The sequence below is a fragment of the Myotis davidii genome, unplaced genomic scaffold, assembly GCF_000327345.1.
Source record: "Myotis davidii unplaced genomic scaffold, ASM32734v1 scaffold816, whole genome shotgun sequence".
Classification (NCBI taxonomy): Eukaryota; Metazoa; Chordata; class Mammalia; order Chiroptera; family Vespertilionidae; genus Myotis; species Myotis davidii.
In genome coordinates, this window is record NW_006287546.1 from 625,654 (window position 1) to 650,245 (window position 24,592).

General features: G+C 41.5%; 1 long non-coding RNA gene across 1 annotated transcript in view; it reads left to right on the top strand.

The window, feature by feature from the left end:
* Positions 1-9,347, top strand: part of LOC107182401 — a 10,960-nt gene extending 1,613 nt beyond the window's left edge. The window contains exons 2-3 of the long non-coding RNA XR_001513119.1: positions 1,291-1,293; positions 9,336-9,347. This is a non-coding gene — a long non-coding RNA (uncharacterized LOC107182401). The remainder of the gene's footprint in view (positions 1-1,290; positions 1,294-9,335) is intronic.
* Positions 9,348-24,592: the final 15,245 nt, after the last annotated feature.

Genomic DNA, 24,592 nt, shown 5'->3' on the forward strand with positions numbered 1-24,592 from the left:
AAACCCCACCCACATTATTCATTGTGTCTAATGTGAGGAACACCCTATTGCATAGGGTTGTCGGATGTATGTCATCCTAGACGCCCTTGGGGAGGCCTGTATTCAAAAGCAGGGAGCCTCTGAGCCAACTCTCCCAAGCTCTCTCACCCTCAGCACTATTGACATTCTGGGCGGATGACTTTTTGTGGGGGGCTGTTTTGGAGGTTGCAGGATGTTTGGCAATACCCCTGGCCTCCACCCATGAGATGCCACCAGCACCCTCTCTCCCACTGTAACAACCAAACTTGTCTCCAGATATTGCCAAATGTCCCCTTTTTGTTCTCAAAAACTGTTCCCCTTTGAGAACCATTGCTCTAGACCTTATCCTTCCTCTCTAGGCCATGTGGATGGACTTTTCTTCTTTAAGAATTTGTCCAAAGCAACTGTCACAATCCAAACCACTAAGCACTTACCAGGTGACACGAACTGCTTTCAGACAAAAGCCATACCAGCCCCCGGCAATTGCAGAGCTCCGTGGGGGACTTTTGGGGTTCCTGGAGCAGCTTCTCTTTTTTCATGGCAGAAAGGATCTGCCAGGAAGAAGGATGGAAGGGCTCTCAGGGGGTAGGGCCAGGCCCAGGAGAGCCAGCGTCAGGACTTGACAATGCTTTCAGGGTGACTAATGATTCCAGTTTGCTGGGACTTTCCTCGAGGTAGCACTGCAAGTCCTGTGTTCAGGGAAACCCCCAAGCTTAGGACGAACCTAGATGGTAGGTCACCAGGTTGTTTCTTTCTTAGGCTGCTGTTAAAAATGGCTTTGGCAGCTTGGTGGTCCATTTGAGTTTGAGATACAGATGTCTCCCAATTTCCAGCAAGAAAAGAGGGGGCTTGAGCCACCTTCTTACTGGGCTTTAGGAAGCAGCAGACATCCCAGGCTTGTTGCTGCTGCAATTGCTTCTCTCTTTTGGGAAGTCAGGGAGTTGCTAAGAGGTGAGATTAGGTGAGCTTCCAAATAAGAACAGGGATGGGAATCAGGTCTTGAGCTCTTGCTGAAACCAGGGTCTGTCCATGGTGAGACGCGGGGTAGTTTCTGGGGCACCCAGATCTGCCAACTGCATGTGGGTTTGTGTGCGGCCAACACTGGCAAGGTGTTCTGCTGGCTGTCACAGGTGAGGATGCCGATCTCTGTGGTCATGAGTCGTTGAGGAAGTGGTGGCAGAAACCCCTCGGGGCTTGTGGACGGCTGTGAGCACTTCAGATCTGGGGACCTGCCTGCTGTTTATGACCCAGAATGTTGCCTCTCGAGCCAAGGCTGTACATCCAGTCCCACTGGGAGCATATTTGCTTTTATAGCTTTCCTCCCCTGTGTTTGGTTTTCGTTTGGTGTAAATTTAAGCTTTTCTAGATTCCTTAAGTTTTAAAGGAAGACGCATAGTCATTCTTGAAGGAGAAACAATTGATTTCTTTCCTCCCTTAAATTATGTAGATGGAGATACGTCTGCACTTGGTTAGTCTCATGTCTACCAAGATGTCATTACTTATAGAAGAGCCTGGGATTTTCAAGAATAGTAACATGGTAATTTGTCTTTCAAATGCTGTTTTACTTATAGCAGCAATAACAGGAAATGTGCACTGTTTTTCAGTGTTATAATCTGATTCACCCTTTGATATAAACAGCTTTATCTCATCTCATTGTTTATATCACATTTCTATTCCTCTGGAAAGAACAATATTTTCCCCCTGAAAAGTAATATATTCTTGTCTAAGAATGGCTTAAATAAGTAACAGATGGTCCTATTTGTGTGTGTGTGTCCCCTACCCCCACTCATTCTCAGTATGTGATTGGACACTAAAATCAGTATTTTTTTAAAACATTGCATGGGCCTGAACGTATAGGTTTGTTTCAACTTGGGTTTTGATATTTATATGACGGCGGTGTTGCTTGAATCATTCTAAAATATAATATAGGCAATTGAATAAATTTATTTGCACTTTGTCAAGTGGAAGGTTCTTAAACAAATCTCTCTTCTGGTTCATAGTTACCCAGCATCGTCATGGGAAAAATAGGCTGGAACCCTGAGTGCCATGTCAACTTGGCCATAAAACAGGGCTCACTGTACCCTAGGCCCTTACCATGCAACCTATTTATAACTTAACTCTGATGCAAAAATTTGTTCTGAGACCCTTACTAGATCTTCCTTGTCAACATGAGGTTTCATTACTTAGCTTGGCTCAGGGCAAAGACATGAGAGTAAAGGCCTGGAGATGTCCATTGTTGCCTTGCTGGCTCGGTGAGTGAAGGCGGGTCCCGGGACCACCTCATGTCTCTTTCTCTATCCACAGAATGCAGATACCTTACCTGCCACAAGGGTTGTTGTGACTGAAACATGAAGTAATAAATATGAAGATATTTTAAAAAGTCAAATACACCTTAAGCTCAAGGTGTCACTTTTTTAGATAGTTAATTTATATGTTGTAAAAAGACTCTTATCTGTAACGTTGACAGGTTAGCACTGTTGTTAAATGGACTTTCTTTCAAAGATATCTTTTCTTTGCAATAAGCTTCAGGGAAAGAAACACAAATATATCTAAGGTCACCACGACCTTCTGCAAACTGTCACCCTGGGACAGGGATCAAGGCTAATTCATTTCTGCGCTTGTACTCCACAATCCTAGAGCCTAGTAGGCATGTAAAGGTATATAGATATTGCTCCGTATAAGCTAGTCTAACATACTTTACGAAAATCTTTTGAGTGTGAAGGTGATACAATTTTGTACTCCCTGTTTATGCATTTTTGTCATTATTGACATTCTTTTACCCCTATGAGATAGAACAGTGAGGCCATGATTCCTTGTGTTGATATCTTCTTTGTCTGCTTGTTTTTGTGCTCTGAAAATAACATTTTTTTTCATGCCATTACAAAGTTTATACAAGAGCATCTTAGAAAAGGTAAAAAAATAAAGACATACAAAAAATATATAACCACCCATTATTCCACAGGTATCCTAGGGACAGATAACATATATTGGTAGTGTATTAACAAAGCAAGCCACATAATATTTATATATGATAGCAATTACATAAGGGAAATATATGTATGTGTATATACATATGTGGGTGTAGCTGTACCTGTACACATTTATTTATGTATATGAATAAAAATAAGGTTAGACAGGGAACATTTACATGCACAGATCGTGTCTGGAGAGAAAGGGGACAGGAGGAATTCAGAGAGAGAAATCCCTCTGGGCAGGAATGTTTGGACATTTTATGGATGAGGTTGGATTTGAGCTGAGCCTTGAAGGACAGGTACAATTTTGACAAGGAGAGACGATTGGGAAACATATTCTTGGTGAAGAACAGCATATGAACAAAGGTGTGGGATGAGGGGCTAGTGGCAGTGATGGCAAACCTATGACATGCGTGTTAGAGGTGACACGCGAATTCAATTTTTTTGGTTGATTTTTCTTTGTTAAAAGGCATTTAAACATATAAAATAAAATAACATATAAAAAATATAAGTCTTTGTTTTACTATGGTTGCAAATATCAAAAAATCTCTATATGTGACATGGCACCAGAGTTAAGTTAGGGTTTTTCAAAATGCTGACACACCGAGCTCAAAAGGTTCGCCATCACTGGGTTAGTGGGGTGGGTTTAGGGTGCATGAGAAGTCTGATCGCTCACTACTCTGTAGAAAGGTGAGAGAGACCCTTGGACTGGGGAGACGGTGGAGGGATGTGAATGCCAGTTTGAGGCATTAAAAGCTTTAAAAAAGGAGAGTGAAATGAAAAGCTAAGATTTATTGAAGGTCAGTCAGGTGGTGTTTGGGTAGAATGAATTGGAGAGAGAAGAGATGAGAGACAGTGAGATAGTTAGAAAAGAGCTTTGATAATCCAGGTATGAAATGACTGATCGCTGGAGGAAGACAACGTTCCTGAAAATGTATGAAATGGACAGAGGTAGACGACATTCTCAAGAAGTCGCAGGACTTGGTGCCTAGTAAGATCTGAGCGCATAGGAGAAGAGATAATAGCTATAAAAATAAAGATAATAGCTATAAAGTTTAAAAGCCTAAGTGATGGTTTGGAATGATGGTAATATTGACAGAAGTAGGGAAAACAGATACAGTGTTATATATTTTTTTAAAAAATTACGAAATACTTTTTACTGGAACAATCTAAAGTTCAGGAGTTTGTATATGGCTTAAATAGTCCAGCGTTTAGACTGCTGGTTCTTGGAAGTGTGATATAAAATGCTGAAATGTGGTATGTTGCTGCAAATTAGGTTTATTGATTGGGTATTGTCAAGAGATAAAACACCTCAAAAATAGGCAGGCTAGCGAAAAAGATACCCCACCGGCACGTGCAGTTGCCACTATATAATTTTCTAGCAGGGAAATACACAGTCTTGTTGATGCCGGTACAAATTATAGCAAAAGCAACTTTTCCTTTTTCGAAGCTCATTGTATGCGAAACATATGTCCATCCTCCAGCCCCACCCCTGCCCTGCATATTTACAGTGCATTTGATGGCTCTGACTGGGGAGGAACAGATAATCCCCTTTCTTTTGTCAATGGGGCTTCACAGGTACACGCTAAGATCTTGATTTATTTTTCACTGAGGAAAGGGGATAATACCTAGAGGCTGTGATTTGAGGGCCCAGGACAAAAGGGCAGCACCAGGGAGAGTGAGTCAGGGATGACCGAGAGGCGATCTGGAAATGTATTTATTGGCTTCCTGGCGTGCTTGTAACTTATATTGCTCATGGTTCAATATAGTCTTCAGATGAGCACAGCTGTCCTTTCATGGCAGGAGTTGTGTTTGAGAATCTGGTGGGACTCTGTGGTTTTTCGTGGAATTTATGCTGTTCGTGGCCTCATATTTTTCCATCATTTATTTAGCTGGGATTGCATTGCAAAATAATTCCCATTGATTCAATTAATATATACCCTGAAAAAGATACAAATGTAACATTTTTAACTACCAAGTTTCCTTATAAAATATCTTAATAAAACCATATGTTAGCACGGTTATAGCCACAATGAGAACTACCATATTTTTATGGTAAAAAAAAAACTAATGTGTTTGCTACTCTTACCATCTTTGCTTGAACACATTTACTGGCCCTTTAAGAATTATGTTTTAAAATTATTGAGGCAAGTCACTTCCCAATCTTTTGGTATTAACTAGAGAGTATTTCTGGCATTGAGAGTAGAGGTAGGCAAGAAAGACATCTCCATTTTTCAGTGAAATTGGCTGTTTTCTTTGTGCTTGCATTATTTTAGCAGTTGCCAAAAGTGTGGGGTTTGTTAACCAGTTTTGTTATGTCATTTATACATGATGGTAATTTTACAAAGCTTTACCTTAAAAAAAAAGCCATAATTGACAATCATAAAACCACAGTATGGACATTGGATAAGAAACAAAAGTTGGTCTGAGCCCTGAGCTCTCTGGCTGCTGTGACGGATTGGCTGGGACTCCTTTGCTCTGAGCCCGAGGATAGGCACATCTCCAACTCAAAGCCCGCTCCTAGCAGAGCGTCTGTCATCCCTATAAACCCAAACTCTCCCTTTGCAGTTATTTTTGTTTCTCTATCAAGTTCATTATCCATTGGTGGCTTGAGGAAATACCGAAGTGAACACCGATTCTCCATGTAGAGACCGCTGGGGGTGCGTGTGGCTGTGTTGCAGCTATGTAGCTTGAGCCGCTGCGGTGTCAGCAGCAATATGGACCTTGGGCATCTGAGGGCGCTGCCCCTCTATCAGAAATTGTCCTCCTTGTTAGCGATTGTTCTTTTGCAGCCTGGGAGAGACCCGAGGAACCTCCGTGAGAGGGTGGTCCCTCAGGAGGCCACAGGCTACAATGGCTTGGAAGGGTGAACAAGAGGTCTCTGAATGACAGCTCTCAGTTCTCACACACACCCTCTTCTGGGGCCACTGTCCATATTCTTAAGGAAAAGACCCTGGGCTTTGGATGTCAGCCATAACAGATAGCCGTAGACCCTTACTATTTACTCACTGATATTCTACTGACCAGCTCATTTGCTTGTCTGGCCAAAGACATTCAAAGCAACATAGACATGGGTGCCTCAGAATTCAGACAACCAACTAACATGCAAAAGACTTTCCTAAATAAAAGCATCTCAAATGTGATGAGTACTGACAGTTAGTTACAGGGGGAAAAAAAGGTGTTTCCCCCCCATATTTTAAGGTTGTCATCTACCATTTGCTCAACTCTTTGAAAGATATTGGGACATTATGGTTCATATGCATTTCAATCTGTTATCATTGTTTACTTCTAGGAAAACATTTAGTCTAAAAGGATTAATAAACATTTGCTTTAATCACCCATTAAACCATTTAAAATACACAGGATTAAAATCTAGATTTGAAATATCTATTCTTAAAAGATAAACTCTAATTAATATAATTAATCTAAGATTCGAACCCAGAGTTATCAGGACTCATGGAATATCTATTTGGTATTCATAGTGATTTATCAGTAGTAGGATCACCATTAAATTCACTAATAGTTTTAGTTTTAGGCTACAAATTAAATGTGTTCAAAGTAATTAGGTATATAGCCTTTTCTTTTATTCATATTTCTTTATTGTTGATTATTAATTTTTTGTCCTAAGGATCCAAATAATAGCATCACTCATTTGCAATGCTTCCTTCCTTTAAATAAATGGTTTTCTAATATTATCTCAGACAACTTTCATTTCTTTTCCAAATAAACGCAGGGAAGTCTCCTGCTTCCTTAAACATTGAGAAGTGACTGTGTAATCTCTTAGAATGTTCTCTTTGGCCATCAACATACTAGCATCTTACTGTTAATCTTCCCTAAGAAAAATAAGTCTTTCCTCTTGAAAGCTTGGGACTCTAAAAATAACAACTATAAAGTGTTTTTATGTGGTGAATGCTCATCATAAATTATTTTTTTTCCTGAGTCCTACTGTGTCTCTTCTTGGAGAATGGGGAGTGTGTGTGTGGGGAGGGGGGAGAGGTTTGTACTGTGACCCACCCATCCACGACCCAGTCAGTTACACTAAGTTAGCACTTCCTAGGGAGATGTTACTAATTCTCTGTGAGGTGACTCAGTTACTAAGGCTATTCTTAAAAAAAAAAACACACACACACACACAACACAAAAAAATAAGCCTCTCATGGGAAATACACCCCCGCTGGGCTGAAGCAGGAAGAAAAAGCTCAACTCTGTTTAAAATCTGGACCCTTTGACCCGTGAACTTTCAGTCCTTTTCCTGAAGGCTTCTCCAAAAGCCATAATGACCGAGATGCAACTCCCACTGCAATGCATGAACACTAGCAGATGGAGGCTGATTTTCAAGAAGCTGGTCTATGATTATGCTATTACCAAGAAACAAAGACAAATTCTACTATGGGACATAAGGAAGTTTTGTATGATGGTGGTCTGTGATTCAACTATTTCCGTTCAAATTATTTGATTCTTTGAAATAGAATGCCTTTAGCAAGGACCTCCTTGCAAATAAAAGCTCATTGAAAACAAGAGAAGGGCTAATGCACAAACACACACCATAGAGTCATATGTAAACTGAGTTTTGTTTTGTTTTTCACTTACTACCCTTTATTTTTTCAGAGGCTATGAAATTCTATACCAAGTGATGAAATTGTCTCCAACCTGTAAAAAGGTCTATTGAATGGGCTTTCGAGAGCAGAGGTGACTACCATACTTGAGATACTGTACTAGGGCAAGAAGTATGCTTTCCTTTGTGATAAAAATTTTGTTTGCTTGGTCCATTGATATTATGTCTAACTAGAGGCCCGGTGCACAGAATTTGTGCAAGGGGCTCAGCCTTCGCAGCTGTGGGGGCTTGCCTTGGCCCTCGCAGCCCCGGCTTCGTCCGGAAGGTCATTTGGCTGCCCAGTCTAATTAGCATATTACTCTTTTATTATTATAGATGGTTACCTCTGTTTAAGTAGAGAAATATTCACTCTGTTATCTTGGCCTTACACTGACCCAGCATCCAGTCCGGGACTCCCTGGGAGAAGGTGGAAGCTCTTCTGGTACAAATAACATTCAAACCAGCTCTCTGATCAACAACAATATTAAGTTAACCAACTCCATTTGCTTATTTTGTGCTTCAGGTCCTGGAAACAATTGTACCCACATCAGAGGACAGATGTGCTCATAACTAGATGGCACAAAACACTGTGCTTGTAGTTGCTCTTGGAAAACATAACTGAATAAAGAGACATTTAAAATCTGACAGCAAACCTTGAAGTCATCAAAAAAGTCAACCAATCTGATTCAATGGGAAATTTAAATTTCATGTCAAAAAACTATCACAAAGTCAAAATACAAAAGAAAAACTGGAAACAAACATTGAAACATCATGGGGAACAATTACTATTTATGGCATGTAGAAAGGTTTTAAATGTCTGTAATAAAATACTCCAAAGAAAAATGGACAAATGATATGACCACGACCAGGTCATATCATTTTTTATTTCATTGAATAAAAAATAGGACTATCCAATATAAAATATGCTAAACCTCAGGAAATCCAAAATCGATACAAAGGACATATTTTGAGTTGGAAAGGCAATTATTAATGTTTAAATCTGATTATCCTCTACTGGGTGTTTGGGGAAACAATCACTCTCATATTATTGATATACACAAATTAGTATAAGACTTTTGACGAATCATTTGGCAATACTTATAATTTAAAATGTTCATAACTAGCCAATTCTAGGATCCAATAGAAGCTCTTGCATAACTGCATAAACAAGAATATACAAGTTGCAGAATTTTTTAAAAAAATATATTTTATTGAATTATTACAGAGAGGAAGGGAGAGGGATAGAGAGCTGGAAACATTGATGAGAGAGAAACATTGATCAGCTGCCTCCTGCACACCTCCTTCTGGGGATGTGCCCACAACCAAGGTACATTCCCTTGACCAGAATCGAACCTGGGACCCTCCAGTCCAAAGGCCAATGCTCTATCCACTAAGCCAAACCAGCCAGGGCCAGAATTTTTTTTTTTATAGTAGTAAAAAGAATCAACCCAAATATCTATTATTGCACAAATGAAGTATGTATGTATGTATAAGTGACAAGATGCATGATTATGGCCAAATCTCAATTATCTCCTTTCAAAGAACTGAGTATTACACACTGGGTGATTTGAGCAACTGTTCTGGAGGCTGGAAGTCTACCACCACAGTGTGGGTAGCACTGGTTCCCTCTGAAGGTCATGGGGAAAGGATGTGTTCCAGGCCTCTCTCTCTGGCTTGTAGTTGGCCACCTTCATGTTCCTATGGTGTTCTCCTATGTGTACATCTGCGTTCAAATGTCCCCCTTTTATAAGGACACCATTCTTATTAGATTAGAGCCCATCCTAATGACCTCATCTTAATTAATTATATGTGTAATAACAATTTCTAAAACAGGTCACATCCGGAGGTGTTGGGGGTTAGGACACAATATATGAATTTGGAAGGGGTTCGTTCAACCTACAGAAACCCTCATCCCTAGTTTCCCACTGTGATTTCACAATGTAAATTTGAGAAGTCCTGTGCTAAAGAAAATCACTGTCCCATGTATGGCAGACACTGTTAGATGCCCGCCCACTGTCTTCTGTTCTTTCTTCTTTTGGAAGAAAACTACACTTTGGTTCAGGAGGCTCATGTGCTTACAAATCCACACTCTCTTTAGCTGGAGGTGACCATATGACGTAATTTTGTCCAATGAGAAATAAGTGAAAGTTATTTGAGTAAAATTATCAGGAAAGCTTTTTTTATATTGATTAAAGTGACAAAATCCGCTAGCAAGAGCCATTTGTACCTCTTGATTCTGCTTGGAACATATTTTGATGCCTGAAAGTGGAACAGTCACCTTTAAGCATGAGGACCACAGCTTCCCTGTAAGGAGGAGAAAGGACAGTACCCGACTCACTGACTCACTGGTGAGCAGCTGGGCCAGCCTGGGACTGCTCGCCTCTGGATTTCACGTTACCTGAGGGAAATAACCTCCCATTGCTTACACTTGGGTAGTCATATCCTGTGGTAAGTCATTTCCTTGAATCAGTATACCTCTTTATAAAATATAGGGGCTGGGGTGGGTGTGGGGTGGGGAGGAAATCTACCCTAAATCCTCATAGGGTTAATGTGAGTGTAAAACTCCCTGATAGACATGAAAAGTTAATAACTCTTTTGCAATTACAGTTTAGATTCAATATTATTCAGTATGAGTTTCAGGTATACATCATAGTGATTAGACAATCATATACTTTTGAAGATAATACAAATATAAGGAATTGTTTTCCTCAATTTTATAAGCTTTTATTTCCAGTGGAAGATTAATAAATGTATGTGTCTTGAATTAAAATTACTTAGCCTGGTTGGACAAAGGTAAATTTAGTAAAATGTGCTAGTTTTTGAAAACATTTTAGACATATTGATGGAAATTCTATCGAATGGCAAAGAATGTAGAGAGAGGCCAATGTGACAGAGGAAAATTTCTGTCCTCACAGGTGTTACAGCCCAGAGATGGAGACAAGTGTAAATCAATGCATTGAACGATTAAAAAAATATGTGGAACAATTACTTATTCATGATTGTGGGAAATAAATTATATTTTACAATATCATTTCCCTGAAGACACTTGTGTGGAGTTGACTGACATACACAGACCCACAGTCACCCCAAAGGACCTACAGCTCCTTTGTGATAACACCTTAAAGATTCTGAAAAAACAGTGGGGAAGTGACTGAAGGAAATCTGGGATGGACCATGAAAATTTATAAATCAGCTTCCCTCCTCAGGAAGGATCCACATATTCTGAGAGAAATGCTTCAAAAAGTAACATATTTAATAACTTAGGTTTATTTCCAAATAGTCATAAACATATTAGAATAGCAGCCATATCTGAGCTGACTTTTGTTTCACCTCATGTTCTCCATATTCTGTAAATTTCTCTATGATCTTTTGAGATGTGGGCCCTAGTTGAAAACTCTGATGTTTCTTTAACCTGAGGTAAGTTAGTCTTATTTTCCTTGTGAGGGACTAGAATTGAAGTGTACATGATCAGGCGTGATGGGATTAAATAATTTAATGAATTACAGAAGTATTCTACTATTAAGGAACAGAGCTCATTCTTATAAATCATGAATTAATTTTTATGAATTAGGTCCAAAGAGCTTAAGTAAAACACAGCTAATATTTCATGAGTAATTCCAATCCTCTTTAATAGTACAAGTCTCTGGTGTGTAATATTTAGGTAATGATTATCATAAAATAGATATCTTTTGAGGGCAATTATGTGTTCTCAATACTTCTTTATGAGGGAGCTGGGAGGAGGATGTCATTACACTTGACAGTATATTTATCTCACCTAATATTCATAATATTCTGTTAGAAGAGCGTTTACCTTGCTATATCGGAGCGATTTTCTGGAAGCACTGAATACTGATTCGGTGCCACTAAATCTGTCCAGACACAAAAGGTGGTACACTCCTGCCCCTGAGTATCACCTGTTTCTTGGCACCCAGAGTTGGTGGTTTTGTTTGTGAAAACAAGAGTATATCCATGGGACGCCCCCCCTTTTTTCCCCCCAAGAGTAGGTGGCCAGCTGAGGAGAAGACAGGACTCAGGGAGATGAGCTGAAAAGGAAGCAGATGTACCTGGGCTGTGTCTAGGAAGTGACAAATGCATTTGGAGAGAAAAGTGAGGATTTGAGGTCTGGTTTTTAAAGGAAATAGGAATGAACTTAGAAAGTCCCCTGGGAGAGGCAGTAAGCTGAACATGCCCACAGGTTTTTGTTTGTCCTTTTGCTTTTGTTTTAGGATGAATGTTAACATGGAGGAAGTGATATGAAAATGTTATCAGGTTTTTGCAATCATTTTAAAATATCTTATTTGAATCTCCTAATATTCTGATGGGCTATTGTTCTTTATTTATAGGATGGGAAGCCAAATGTGTGATCCAGTTAGTACATCGCGAAACTAGAATCCAGGCCTCCCGCCCCCAAAGACCTCCAAAATCATGAATCTATCATCCCCTGCCAGGACCAGATCTGTTATCCCACAGGCTCAGGCATCAGCTCCCATCCTAAGTCCTAGGCGTTGTTGTTCCTAAGCTACCCATGTCTCAAAGCCTGAGGGGTTTGTGCATAAAAATTATAGGGTCATTTCATGGCTTGAAAATATTATGGTTTCTGCTAATGAACCTATAAAATCAATTATCCAGTATGAAAAAAAAGGGAATGGGAGAAGAGAAATGGGTCAATGGGTCTTTTGTTTTGCTTTGTCTTTTGTTTTGTTTTTTACAGATTAGAAAAGAAGACCTGTAAAAAGAATCTGGAAAGCCGAATACTTGATTGTTTTAATCTCCCTCGTAGTTCTGGTCCAATGAAATGTAGGAGTACAGCTTTGGGGAGAACCGTCTTCCCTGATAAACAGTGGAAGCCCTAAGAAAAGAAAGTCCTTCATCCTTGCACTTTCTACGTATCAGCATTTGGACTTGCTAGCTGGAGATGCAGCAGCCCTCTTGTGATCCGGAAGCAACAGTCACTAGGAAAAGTCAAGCTGCTGAAACAAGGCCATTGACCACGGAAGCAGCCGGTCTAAGTCTGCTGCTTGAGGTTCAGTTAAGCAGGTATTCCATTCTTAACAGTACAAAGTTATTCCCAAAGCATCTATCATTTAGAAAGTGATATGCCAGGTAAGAGGGAAGAAATATTTAATAAATTGACCATACTTCAAAGAGGCACTTAGTTTAAATACTTTTCTTAACTCGAAAAAGTTGCCCAAACTTCACCTCTTTTTTTCTTCTGTTTTAGATTCAAGCAGATTTAATCATTTCTTAGTACTTTCTCTGTAACTATATTCCTATCAATTGTTAGTATTGTGTCTCATTTAGCATTTGAACCAAAAGGCACATCTGCTTCCAGACATTAAAGATGGACTCTTACTCTCACCCAGATTAAATTGCATGTTTTCTTATTCCTTCTGTATATTAAACATCCCGTCAACAGGGAAGATTCCATTTCATGGATTTTTTCCCCAGAGCCCTTCCTCCTAAAGTCCCAACTCCCTATTCCTGGGATTTCCTAAGAATATTTCATGGAGGATCTGGGGCAGTCTTTTGTGCACCTATACTTCCCCTCCACTCCATTGGAATAACGCAAATGCCTGTGTTGAAATGAAGCTGTACCTACTAACAGTGGTTCTCAACCTTCCTAATGCCGCGACCCTTTAATACAGTTCCTCATGTTGTGGTGACCCCCAACCATAAAATTATTTTCGTTGCTACTTCATAACTGTAATGTTGCTACTGCTATGAATCGTCATGTAAATATCTGATATGCAGGATGCATTTTCAGGGTCGCAACCCACAGGTTGAGGCAAGCTCCTAACCTGCGGGCGACCCCTCCCTCCTACATTGCTGGCATGTGGCTGTGGGTGTGGGGTGGGATGGTGCTGCGTTGGGTGGGAAGTCTACCTTCTGTGAACTGCCTTGGCTGTCTCCCAGGCTCTTGACCTGTGCCATGCTCCCTGGAGATGGGGCCACAATCGGCCAGCATTTCAAGCATAAGTGGGGAGCTATCCTTTGCCACGTGTGTTGGGACCTAGATGTCATTGGAAACAAAAAAATATGCAAGTAGGAAAGAGAAAATCAGATAAGGACTTACAGTGATTTTTAAAGCAATGGTGTCACTTGACTACAGCAACCCTGTTGCTCTGCCCCAGGAGCTCACTAACTCTTCCTCCTTCCTTCAAGCACATTCCTTGGTATGGGGGCAGCATCCTGGCAGGGGGAGGGGGGGTGGTGGTGGGAGAGGGTGGTGAGCAGCCCAGGCCCAACAGGTGACTATGGCCCTGCCTGTGATGGACAATAGCTCAGCCTAAGCTGGAAGTGTAGTGAAGGAGAACCCAGGGAAGTCAGCTTGGAGGTCCGGGAGACTCCCTTGCAGATATAAGTTCCTGAGGGAGAGATGGCATCTTCTCCTACAGCATCTTATGTTGTGTAGACATTCCCTCTGGGATGGGGAAGTGCTGGAGACAGGTATATTTGACACATGTAGCAGATTTGTGTTTTTGTTTTAATATATTTTTTGTTGATTTCAGAGAGGAAGGTAGAGCAAGAGAGAGATAGAAACATCAATGATGAGAGCGAATCATTGATTGACTGCGTCCTGCATGTCCCCCAGTGGAAATTGAGCATGCATGTGCCCTAACCAGGATCAAACTGTGACCCCCTGGTTCACAGATGGACACTCACCTATTGAGCCACCATGGCCCAGTAGCAGATACATTTTTAATTTCTCCTCCCCATTTTAAAAATTTTTTCTGCTATAATCATGTAATCACTTATAATCAAGGTTTTCATGTAGATGAACAGATCTAAAATATCTCAAACGCTCTTATTTATACAATCTCTGAGCTGTTATGGTTTATTTGAAAGCCACCGTGTAAATGCTGGAATATTTAGTATCTCAGGGATGGGGGACATGAGCTATGAAGTGAGCTCAAACAATTCCAAATTCTTAGGAAGTTATTTGAAACTTCTGCGTGGTGCTGGTTTCAGGTGTAGCAGGGGCCAACTACATCACGGAGGTCTCCGATGCTGTTTGCAGCAGGATGAGGAGTGACATGTGCTAATTTGAAGCGTAGTGTATTACTAAAACTCCACAGTTGCTACAGTAATTGCTTAGAACTTGCGGAACAAAAGGTTTTTTCTGGGAGGCACATTCTCATCACTGACAATGTGTAGCTTTGCCAGCACACGGTGATAACAAGAAGCAGACTGTGCTTTGGTTTTATTATTGTTTTCACATTCACTACAGACAAGGCACCCCCTGTTTCCTGCACTGGCTCTGCCCTTGGCGCGTCATTGCTGCAGGGCTTCCTCAGTCTCCAGCAGCTAGTTAGTCTGAGGTCAAGCCCAGGTACACAGGGGAGGGAGAAAGGAGTGGTTTCCAAAGGATTTTGATGAGCATCTGAAAGAATCAGTCCTATCTTGGGCCTGGACCATGAGAGCCTGTTTTTCTTATTTGTTAAACAACACAAAGCCAAGTTCTTTCAGCCCAAATGGTTCTAACTGATGAGACCAGACATGTTGGCCCTTCGCCCCTTGTGCTCTGCAGCTACGTGTCTGTCCTGCTGGGTGCCGGGAGGTAGAGGAGGTAGGGGGTGGTGGTGGTGGTGGGAGGTTGTGCTCTAGGGACCAAAGTCCCAGGCTCTCTTGCCTTCTCACTTCTTGTGAAGTTGACCCAAAAGGGGCACCATAGTGATTTCGGGTGTTGGGAGTGGGCGGGAGGCATGGCATAACTCTATTTGCCTACCAGATGCCTTGAAGAGTTCTAGCAGAGGCTGCACTTCTGAACTGACCCCCTCTCCTGCTCCTGCCCTCATGGTCCCCCTACTGTTTTGCTAAACTCTACTGATACGCCTCCTTCCCCTTGTCCCTTTGGGCCTTGGGTAGTGACCTCCCTGCATTTCATACTCCCTGGATGTTGCCCCTAACCCTGCTTGCATCTTCCAAATAATCCCTCCATTAAATGCCAGACCTTTGTCATCTGTTGCTGGAACCATGCCTGATACTAGGTCTATTATTTCTTATGTGATTCAATTATTCCTTTATCAACACATGCTATCTGTAATCGTATTCAAAGATCCTAATTAGAACACTTATAATTTTCTATGTCTTTGTGAATTTAACACGATGTCAAATTCCTTGAGAAGCTTAGCTTTTCTCTGACTTCATTTAAAAAAAGTATTTATTGAGTTTTAGAGAAAGAGGAAAAGAAAGAGGAGAGAGAGAGAGAGAGAGAGAGGAAGAGGAAGAGAGATTGTTGTTCCACTTATTTATGCATTCATTGCTTGGTTCTTGTATGTGCCCTGATGGGAGATCAAACAGGAAACCTTGGCACATCTGGACAAAGCTCTAGCCCACAGAGCTACCCGGCCAGGACAGACTTCATTTGAAATTTCCTCTGACATGCCCTAACCTGTTTGGCTCAGTGATAGAGCATCAGCCTGCGGACTGAAGGGTCCCAAGTTCAATTTCGGCCAAGGACATGTACCTTGGTTGTGGGCACATCCTCAGTAGGGGATGTGCAGGAGGCAGCTGATCGATGTTTCTAACTCTCTATCCCTCTCCTTCCCTCTCTGTAAAAAATCAGTAAGATATGTTTAAAAAATTTTTCCTCTGACAGTTTATTGGGAATGACCCTTAGGTCATCATTTCTGGAATGACCTGCTTTTGCAGCCTGCCCTTGAGGTAATTTCCCCTCAGAATTCAGGTCTGCAACACCATTCCATTCTCTTAAAACCCTGAGGCCATCTTTGCTCACCCCTTTCTCCCAAGGCCTTGGGGATGGACAGCCTATTTCTTCCCTCAGCTGCCTCCTTCCTATTCGATGCCTCTCTATCCATGTCCGCAGCAGAGGAGACAAACCCTCTCCTTCGTCTCTGCTCAAAGGCTTTACACAAGCACACAAGCTTCTCCTTTGCTCCTGATGACTGCAAGGGAGCAGACAGGGATTAACAGGAATAATAAACATGGAGGGGAGGGTAAAGGGACATGACACCTAGAGTGTATTAGTCATAGCTCTTTTGTCTTCTTCCAAATAAAAATAGCTTTGTGTGTCCCTGCTTTGCTTGACTGTCTGTGTACACCTTCCCATGGGAGTGCGAGTCTTGCCTGGGAAGCAGGCTGGCTGCTGAATCGAACTGTGGAGGCTATGCAGAGTGTGGTGTGCAAGCGGCCAGAGCTGGGGGCAGTGTCAACCTTTATGAAGCCATCACCTTTGTCTCCACAACCTCGAATGTGGAAAGTACTTCTCTTTTTGGTCTTCTATGTTTTTCTGTTTTGGGGTTGAGACCATCTTGCACTGATCTGGAATGATATTTAGAACTATTAGCCTTTTGAAAGCTGTATTAGTTTGCTAGGGCAGCTATAACAAAACACCACAGACTAGGTGGCTTAAATAACAGCAACATCTTTTCTTGCAGTCCTGAAGCATCTTAGTTCCGGCTGCAATAACAGAATGACTATGTGGCTTAAAGAACAAACATATTTTTCTGACATTCTGGAGGCTGGAAGTCTGAGATCAGAGCGCCAGCATTGTCAAGTTCTGGTCGAAGGCTTTATTCTTGGTCTATAGAGATGACCATCCTCTTTCTGATTCCACACATGGCAGGGAGAGAAATCATCTCTTTTGAGTCTCTTCTTATAAGGGCACTAATCCCATTCACAAAGGCTCCACCCATATGACCTAATTACCTCTCGAAGTCCCCGCCTCCAAATACCACCCCTTTGGGTGAGGGCGTCGTCATAGAAATTATGGAGGGGCCCAATCATTCCGCCCGTAGCAGGGAGGTTGGAAGTTTGAGATCAAGGTCTTGGCTGGGTTGTTTTTTTCTGAAGCCTCTCACCGTGACTTTCAGATGTCTGCCTTCTCCCTGTGCTCACAGGGCTTTTTCTCTGCATGCATGTTTAGCTCTTGGCATTATTTGAACCATTATATTTGCTACCAGAAGACTGGAGGGTCTGAGGTCTGGGAGGGCAGTGTGTCCAGGTTGTAGCAATAAAAACAACTAATGTGGGTCCTACTAGGGGATAAAGATTGTCGTTCCTTCTAGCAAAACCTGTTTGCTGAGATGGATAAGTGTCCGTTACCAGCTTCCCTCTCTCACAGTGTTCCCTTGCCTCTTGTTAATCTTAAATAATGTGTAAATCCTTCTCCTTTGCCAGTCTCCAGGTCCCCATTTCCCAGCCTTTTTCTAGGTCAGTGTCTACTGCCTTGCTCTGCTCCAATTCTGCCATTACATTTCTTGCTCGGTGGTAGCGACTAGCTACCATTTCGGTGATCAGTGGATTTTGCTTTAAAGAGGCAATTTCCCTCACTAGCAGAAAGAGCAGTTTCAACAGCAAATTAAAGGGAAATTCAATTAATTTCATTACAATAAGGCAGATAATATGGTCCTTGTCAGTGGTTTTTCAAGAAAGCATTTGGCAGCAGAGGTTTTCTTGTTTTGCTTTTGGTTTTCTTTTTGCAAAAGAAATTTTACTTAGAACTTCAATATGGGAAGAGAAGGTAGGAGCACATTTCTTGTGTCCTTTTCGGGGGGTGGGGTAGAGGGTGGGAGGAGCAGCCTACACAGGAGCAGGCCTTGAGGCCCTCTGCTGAGCCCAAGCCCCCACGTGAAGGCCCCTGACAGCCCTGCTGCAAGGTGGTTTCGAATGTTCTTGCTGCAGGTTGGCCAGGGCAGGACACATTGATGAAGGGTAACGAGAGGTCAGTCTTGGCGAGATGGGCCATAATTCATCATTGAGTAAGATGATGGGGTTAAGAGCAAGGTTGTGTCTACAAAGTAATAAGCTGTCAAAGAGGAACAGATTTAGGAGGGGCAAGTGGAAGGATTTCATTGTCCTGGGGTTATATTGTTAAAGGAAAGGGGTTTCGAAACCTTCTTTTCTCTTTTAGAGGTTATAAAAATAAAGAAGTTTTGGGGTCCAAATCACTAATTCCCCAGGTAATAATTAAATAATTTATTGGTGAAAGATGAGAATTAGTGGTGACTGATTTCCAATTAGAACAATATATGTTTAAAAATACCAAGTTGTTAAAAAGCATATTTGTGGAGTGACATTCATAGACACTTTCAATGACATTTTGTGTTTTAGTGTATATTTTGAGAACTGTTAATATTTTTTAATTAACAGACTTTATTTTTAGAGCAGTTTTACGTTTGTAGAAGAAAGTACAGAGGGTCCCCATATATCCTCTCATTCTCTCAGCCCCAACCAATTTTCCCTGTTAGTAATATCTTGCATTAGCATTACAATTGATGGGTCAATATTGATTACATTATTACTAATGAAAACATACATAGGGTTCACTCTTTATGTTGTACATTCTGTGGGTTTTAACAAATGTAAAGTGACATGTATCCACCATTTCAATCTCATACAAAATAGTTTCACTGCCTTAAAAATCCCTATATTTCACCTACTCGTTCTTCACCCCACTCCTGAACCCTAAGAAACATCCATCTTTTTCCTATTTCCAGAGTTTTGCCATTTCCAGAACCATATTTGGAACCATGCAATATGTACCTTTTCAGGTTGGTTTCTTTTGTGTAGCAATATGCATTTAAGGGTCCTCTGTGTTTTTTATGGCTTGATAGATCATTTCTTTTTTATTGCTGAATAATATTCCATTGTCTATCTGTATCATGTTCATCCACTTACCTATTGAAGGACATCTTGTTTGTTTGCTTCCATGTTTTGGCAATTATGGTCAGGTTTTTGTGAACATAGTTTTTAATTCATTTGGGAAAATACCAAAGAAGCAACATGCTTGTTGGATCACATGGTAAGAAGGTGTTTAGGTTTGTGTCAAACAGCCAAACTGTCTTCTAGTGTCTATTCTTGTGTTTGTTTTTATACTTATAGCTCTGGTCTCAAATTTTTTTGGTAGTAGGTGTTTGTAACAGTTATTAGTCATCTATTAGGTGTCTTGCCTATATTTTGCTTTTTCAAAAAGAGAGATCTTAAACTATATATGTAACTTTTATTATAATTTTAAAAATAAAAACCAGTTTAAGATAAAGAAAATCTGAATATAAGAATTAAGATTTTTTTCACATGTACTAATTTCTTAGAGGTACTAGCAAATGTAAAGTTAATGTAAAAAATCTAATTGCTAGCAGTGTGTTTCCAGAGTGCTTTCCAAGTTACGTGTAAGCACTTCCTATTTGTATTTCGCGCCTTTTGCTTTACATACTTAGTTTGGGAACGACCATGATAGTAAACTTTTCCAGTTGTCTGTGTTTAATGTGACTGTCAAAACTAAGCCCATTGAGTTACAATTTGGTGGCTGAAACTGAGTCTAGACTTCAGGACTCCAGCTTCATATTTCAGTATTTTATCAATTAAATGCACCCACGTTCCAGAGAGGAAGATATCAAAGGTACGTATATATTTCGTTGCAATGCCTTTTTCCAGATCAGAGTGAAGTTCTATTACAGTCTGATAGTGTTATCAGGCAGAGAAAAACAGAGCAACCAGGAAATTTGAATGATGAGATTAGCTGCATATCTGAGGCCATTCCTCCTGATTAGCTGAGTCTTCGAGAAGTGTTTTAATGATGGAGGATCACCTCTCCATCAGTGACTGTGATTTCTGCTCTGCTTCGGGGAGGTGCCTGCACACCCCCAACGGACCAGCAGACACCAGGCCTCAGCAATTAATGGACTACAATCTACCAAGAAAAAAAGAAAATCCTTTCACTTCCTGGTGATGTGTTATTAACTTTTTGGGGACATAAAGATTGCTCTTTATTAGAAACAGTTAACATATCTGGGAGGAGGGTGAGAGATCTATTTTCTCAATGGTAAGTTCAGGCCTGATGATGATAACACACATACACACCATCCCGGTATTTGTTCAAATCCAGGAAAAATAATATTTAAAAATCAATTTTATATCCTCATAGCTAATGAGCTAATTTAATGACAGGCCAGAAAATGTACAACAATAGAGTTATGAGACTTAGACTTTTCAAGTGTCTGAGTCCAAAAGACAAACACAAGTAACCCTGAGAGCCTTGGTGAGCTAGAGACTGTAGTCACAGCTTGGCTTCAACATCCTGTAATAGCGCGGGATCCATTCCTCTGTGTGTTTGTGCGTCTTTTGTTTTAAATGGTTAGCTATTACCTGTATTTCCTATTTCTTGGGATGTAAGCGGAGGAGAAGGTGGTGGTGAGGTGTTCGGGGTGAAGGCTTGGGTCCATGGAAAGAAAGCCATCTCTTCACCCATTTCTTTGCCATAACGGAGCCAGTCTGCCAGCGTAGTGATAGAGTGTGACAAAACCGGTTTCATGGACACCCTCAGAATTCTGGGCCAGAATCCACGATTGTTTTCTGAAAGGTGTATTTTGAAGCAGGGAATTGCATGATTGTTTCCCCAGAAGGCTGAGCACGATGCCCCCTGGAATCACCGGGAACAGCGACAGCTTTTTGGTGTCTTTTCACTTCTGTTTCAGGGAGGCAAGTGCTTGCGCTTTGATCAAGTGTACATGGTAAATCTCTCTCCTGAGAAGCCCCCTTTTATGTCCTTTTCAGGCAGCCTGTGGGGTGGAGAGTGGAGGTGACCCAGCATTCTGCGTTCAAAGTGGCATCTCTCCCCTGAGCTCATTAAGGCAGGGCTCACACGCTTCACACAAAGGGAAAGCCTCCCAGGTTGCCTCTCCTTTCATAGAGATTTTGCCACCGTTGTTCCAGGTATTGCCCGGGAGAGCTTATTTCCATATGTATAGAGCAGCAATATGCTTTTTCCTGCCGGTGAAACTATCATCGCGTGTATTTTTAGAAATACATAATCTAAAGAAGACAGCAGATGAGGCAGGAGATCTTACAGGGGCAACATGTGAGCATTCTCTGCCACTTGAGGAATGTTAATTAAAAGATACCTCATCGCGCTTATTTTAATTACCAAGCAACACTCGATTTATTTTTAACCTGGCAAAAAATGCGCTTTACACAAACTGCTTTTGTGTGTAATTTGTTTTCTCTTCCACGACGTTGTGTGCCTCTAGTGAAGACCTCCCCCCTCTGAGGTGTGGAGGGTGTAAGGCATGGCCCCCACTCTGAGGTGTGGAGGGTGTAAGGCATGGCCCCCACTCATGGCCTGCCATCCTGTGTGGGGTCAGTCTCCTCCTCTAGCCCAGTGGTTCTCAACCTTCCTAATGCCGCGACCCTTTCATACAGTTCCTCCTGTTGTGGTGAGTGACCCCCAATTTCATTGTCACAAATTAAAGCATGGCGATTCATCACAAAAACAATATGTAATTATATATGTGTTTTCCGATGGTCTTAGGCGACCCCTGTGAAAGGGTCGTTCGGCCCCCAAAGGGGTCGCGACCCACAGGTTGAGAACCGCCGCGTCTAATCCCAGTCGCCTCCCCGGGTGCTGAACATGTGGTTGTCAGAGAAACACCAGGAACGTATCATTAGATCGTCCCTAATTAGGCCTTGCGGGTGTGCGCTTCATCAGAAAGTTCTTATCGCGCGCGCTTCTGCCAGCGAGGAATGGAGACCCAACAAAGGCAATCCTGACGCCCGCTTTGCGCGGTAACAAAGGGAAGACAAAGGCAGGCCGATTCGCCTTAGGTTTCTGTGAAGGCTGTATTTTTTTTTTTTTTTTTTAATCACAAGATTCCGGCGGTGGGGAGGCCGGCTCTCCGGAGAAGCCGGGAGCCCCTCCTGGATCCGCGGGTTTCCTTGTGTCTGAGTCATCCCGCAGCCGGGTGCTGACTCAGGCTGAGGGCTGTGGGAACCTGATTTCATGGGCCTGGCACGGCCTTTTCAGGTGCACTCGGGTTCCCTTCATGTCCCATCACCCCCGCCTTGCCCGGAATTGACCAGGGGATGCAAATCTCCAGCCCGGAGACACACCCGGCCCTGGGCCTTGGCAGCCAGGCCAGGGGCTACGGGAAAAATGAGCGCGCAGCATCCAGGGCTGTTTTGACAAACTGGCGTGTGTTTTCTCTGTCTGAGTATCTGGCAGCGCAGGTGAAACAATGTGCTGCTGGTATCTTGGCTCGCCACCCGCTCTCAGGCTCTGCAGGGAGTGCCGGGCCAGCCCTGCAAATGTTCCGAGCAAAGCTGTGAAAACAAACGCGGCCGATTAGTTGGACAAGCTCACCCGCTTTGGAGTGCTAACTGCCCTGGCTGCCCTGGCGCCGCGGCCCTTTCCCGTTCTTTCATTCAGCCGGGCACTTATCAATTCACACCCCGGGGACTGTGGTCTTCTTCTGTGTTCTGCTGGGTTCAGCACGATCTCTGCTCTTTGGCCCTGGAATGAACACAGGTTCTGAGATGTTTGTCTCCTAACACAACATATACTGTACTGTTTCTTTTAAACCAGAAGGGCAGCTTTCATTATTATTATTATTATTATATTTTTTTAACATCCATGTCCACTCCAGAGATTGTAGGGCATGTAGATAACAGGAATGATCTTTGAAGTAGAAGTATTTCCAGCGGACCTGGGGCTCTTCTGCATGCAGGGAGGGTTGCACTTTTCCTCTGTTATTCTATTGAAACGAAAATGCTTCTGAAATTTTCCTGGGGCATAAGGAGCATACATTTCTTCTTCGTCTTTTTCTTTTTCCAGTATAGTCCAATATACTGTCCATACCCCTGAAGTGCCAGAACGTTTGGGGAGAACTCTCCAAGCTGGCTGGACGTTTTCATGCCTTCCTCTGGTTTGAAGTGAGAGCCAGCCTGGGGTGAAGAGGACTGAGGTGTCCCTTTGGAGGTGAAATCAGAGTGAATTAAAAAGAGTGATTACACCCTTCTTTAATCAAAGGCTCCAGAGATCATGTTTCTTTAAAAAAAAAAAAGGAACATCAAGGCGAGGGCTGGGAAAATTACTTTCATATTTTCTGGAGCATTGCAGAGCCACGGCACATTTGAAGAGTTGTCATTTGTTCTTAAATATCAGCCCCTGGTATCAGTCTTTTGTCTGTGCCCGTCCTTCAGGGGATCAGAAAGTGGGGAGCTTGCCCTTGCTTTGTTGTGAACAAACAGAAGCTGTCAAATGACTAATGCTCTTGGAATCTCACCGTGGCATTTATTCTGCCTCTGTTGCCATGAGCCGGTGTTCCCTTTTGTGCCATGCAACATTATAGGTAATATATCTAGCATATGACCCTGACCAAAGGGACTTAGTCATAGCATCATGATTTTGCCTGAAATAATAATCGTAAAATGATTAAATATACTAATTAACAGGGCTGCCATATACACTTGGGTAGGTTGTGCACTGCGCAATGCCAAGAGATCCATTCTCATTTTAATCTATGTGAACAATTTTAAAAACAACAGTGTCTGCGTTTGTAATTAGTCATATGGACTAATTAACTTAAACTAGTGTGAAAACAGTAAAAGTAAAAAGACACTCACATTCTCAATGCAAGCGTTTATTCAAACATTTCACAATGAATAGGAAGAAATGCTACTCCTTTATGCAACTTAAGAATTAAGAGCTTATTTGAAATTAAATCATTGACATTAACAGTACTTTGTGTTAAAATCCTTCTTTGCGTTATTGAAAAATAGATAATCCATTACTTTTAAAAGAAAGGCATCAAAATTGTAGATTTATAAACAGCTTTTAAAAATAAATATTTCCTGTCTGCTTCCAAGAAATTGTTTGGCTAAACTCCTCCCAGATGTCAGGTCTGATGAATAATAGAGAAAGGAATAGGAAATATATTTTTGTTCAAAATTAAATGTGTTTTTATTGCTTAACCTGGGGCATTTAAAAATTAGTGGAAGCCAGAATCAATTAGTAGTGCCAGATTTCTCTCATTTTTTGGCTTTTGTTTTACCTGTTTGTGCCCATTTTAATTAGAAAATAATACAATGACAGTATTAATTTCACCTGGCAAGCTCCATTACCACTGCAACATTGACATTGAGGAAATAAGATTTTTTTTCTAGAGAGGGTAGTAATTTTTATAGTCTAAAAACTATATTACACTTTTACTAACCATAGACTGTTTAAAATATAGTTTTAGATAATTAATTTTTGAAGAATACTTGATATTAA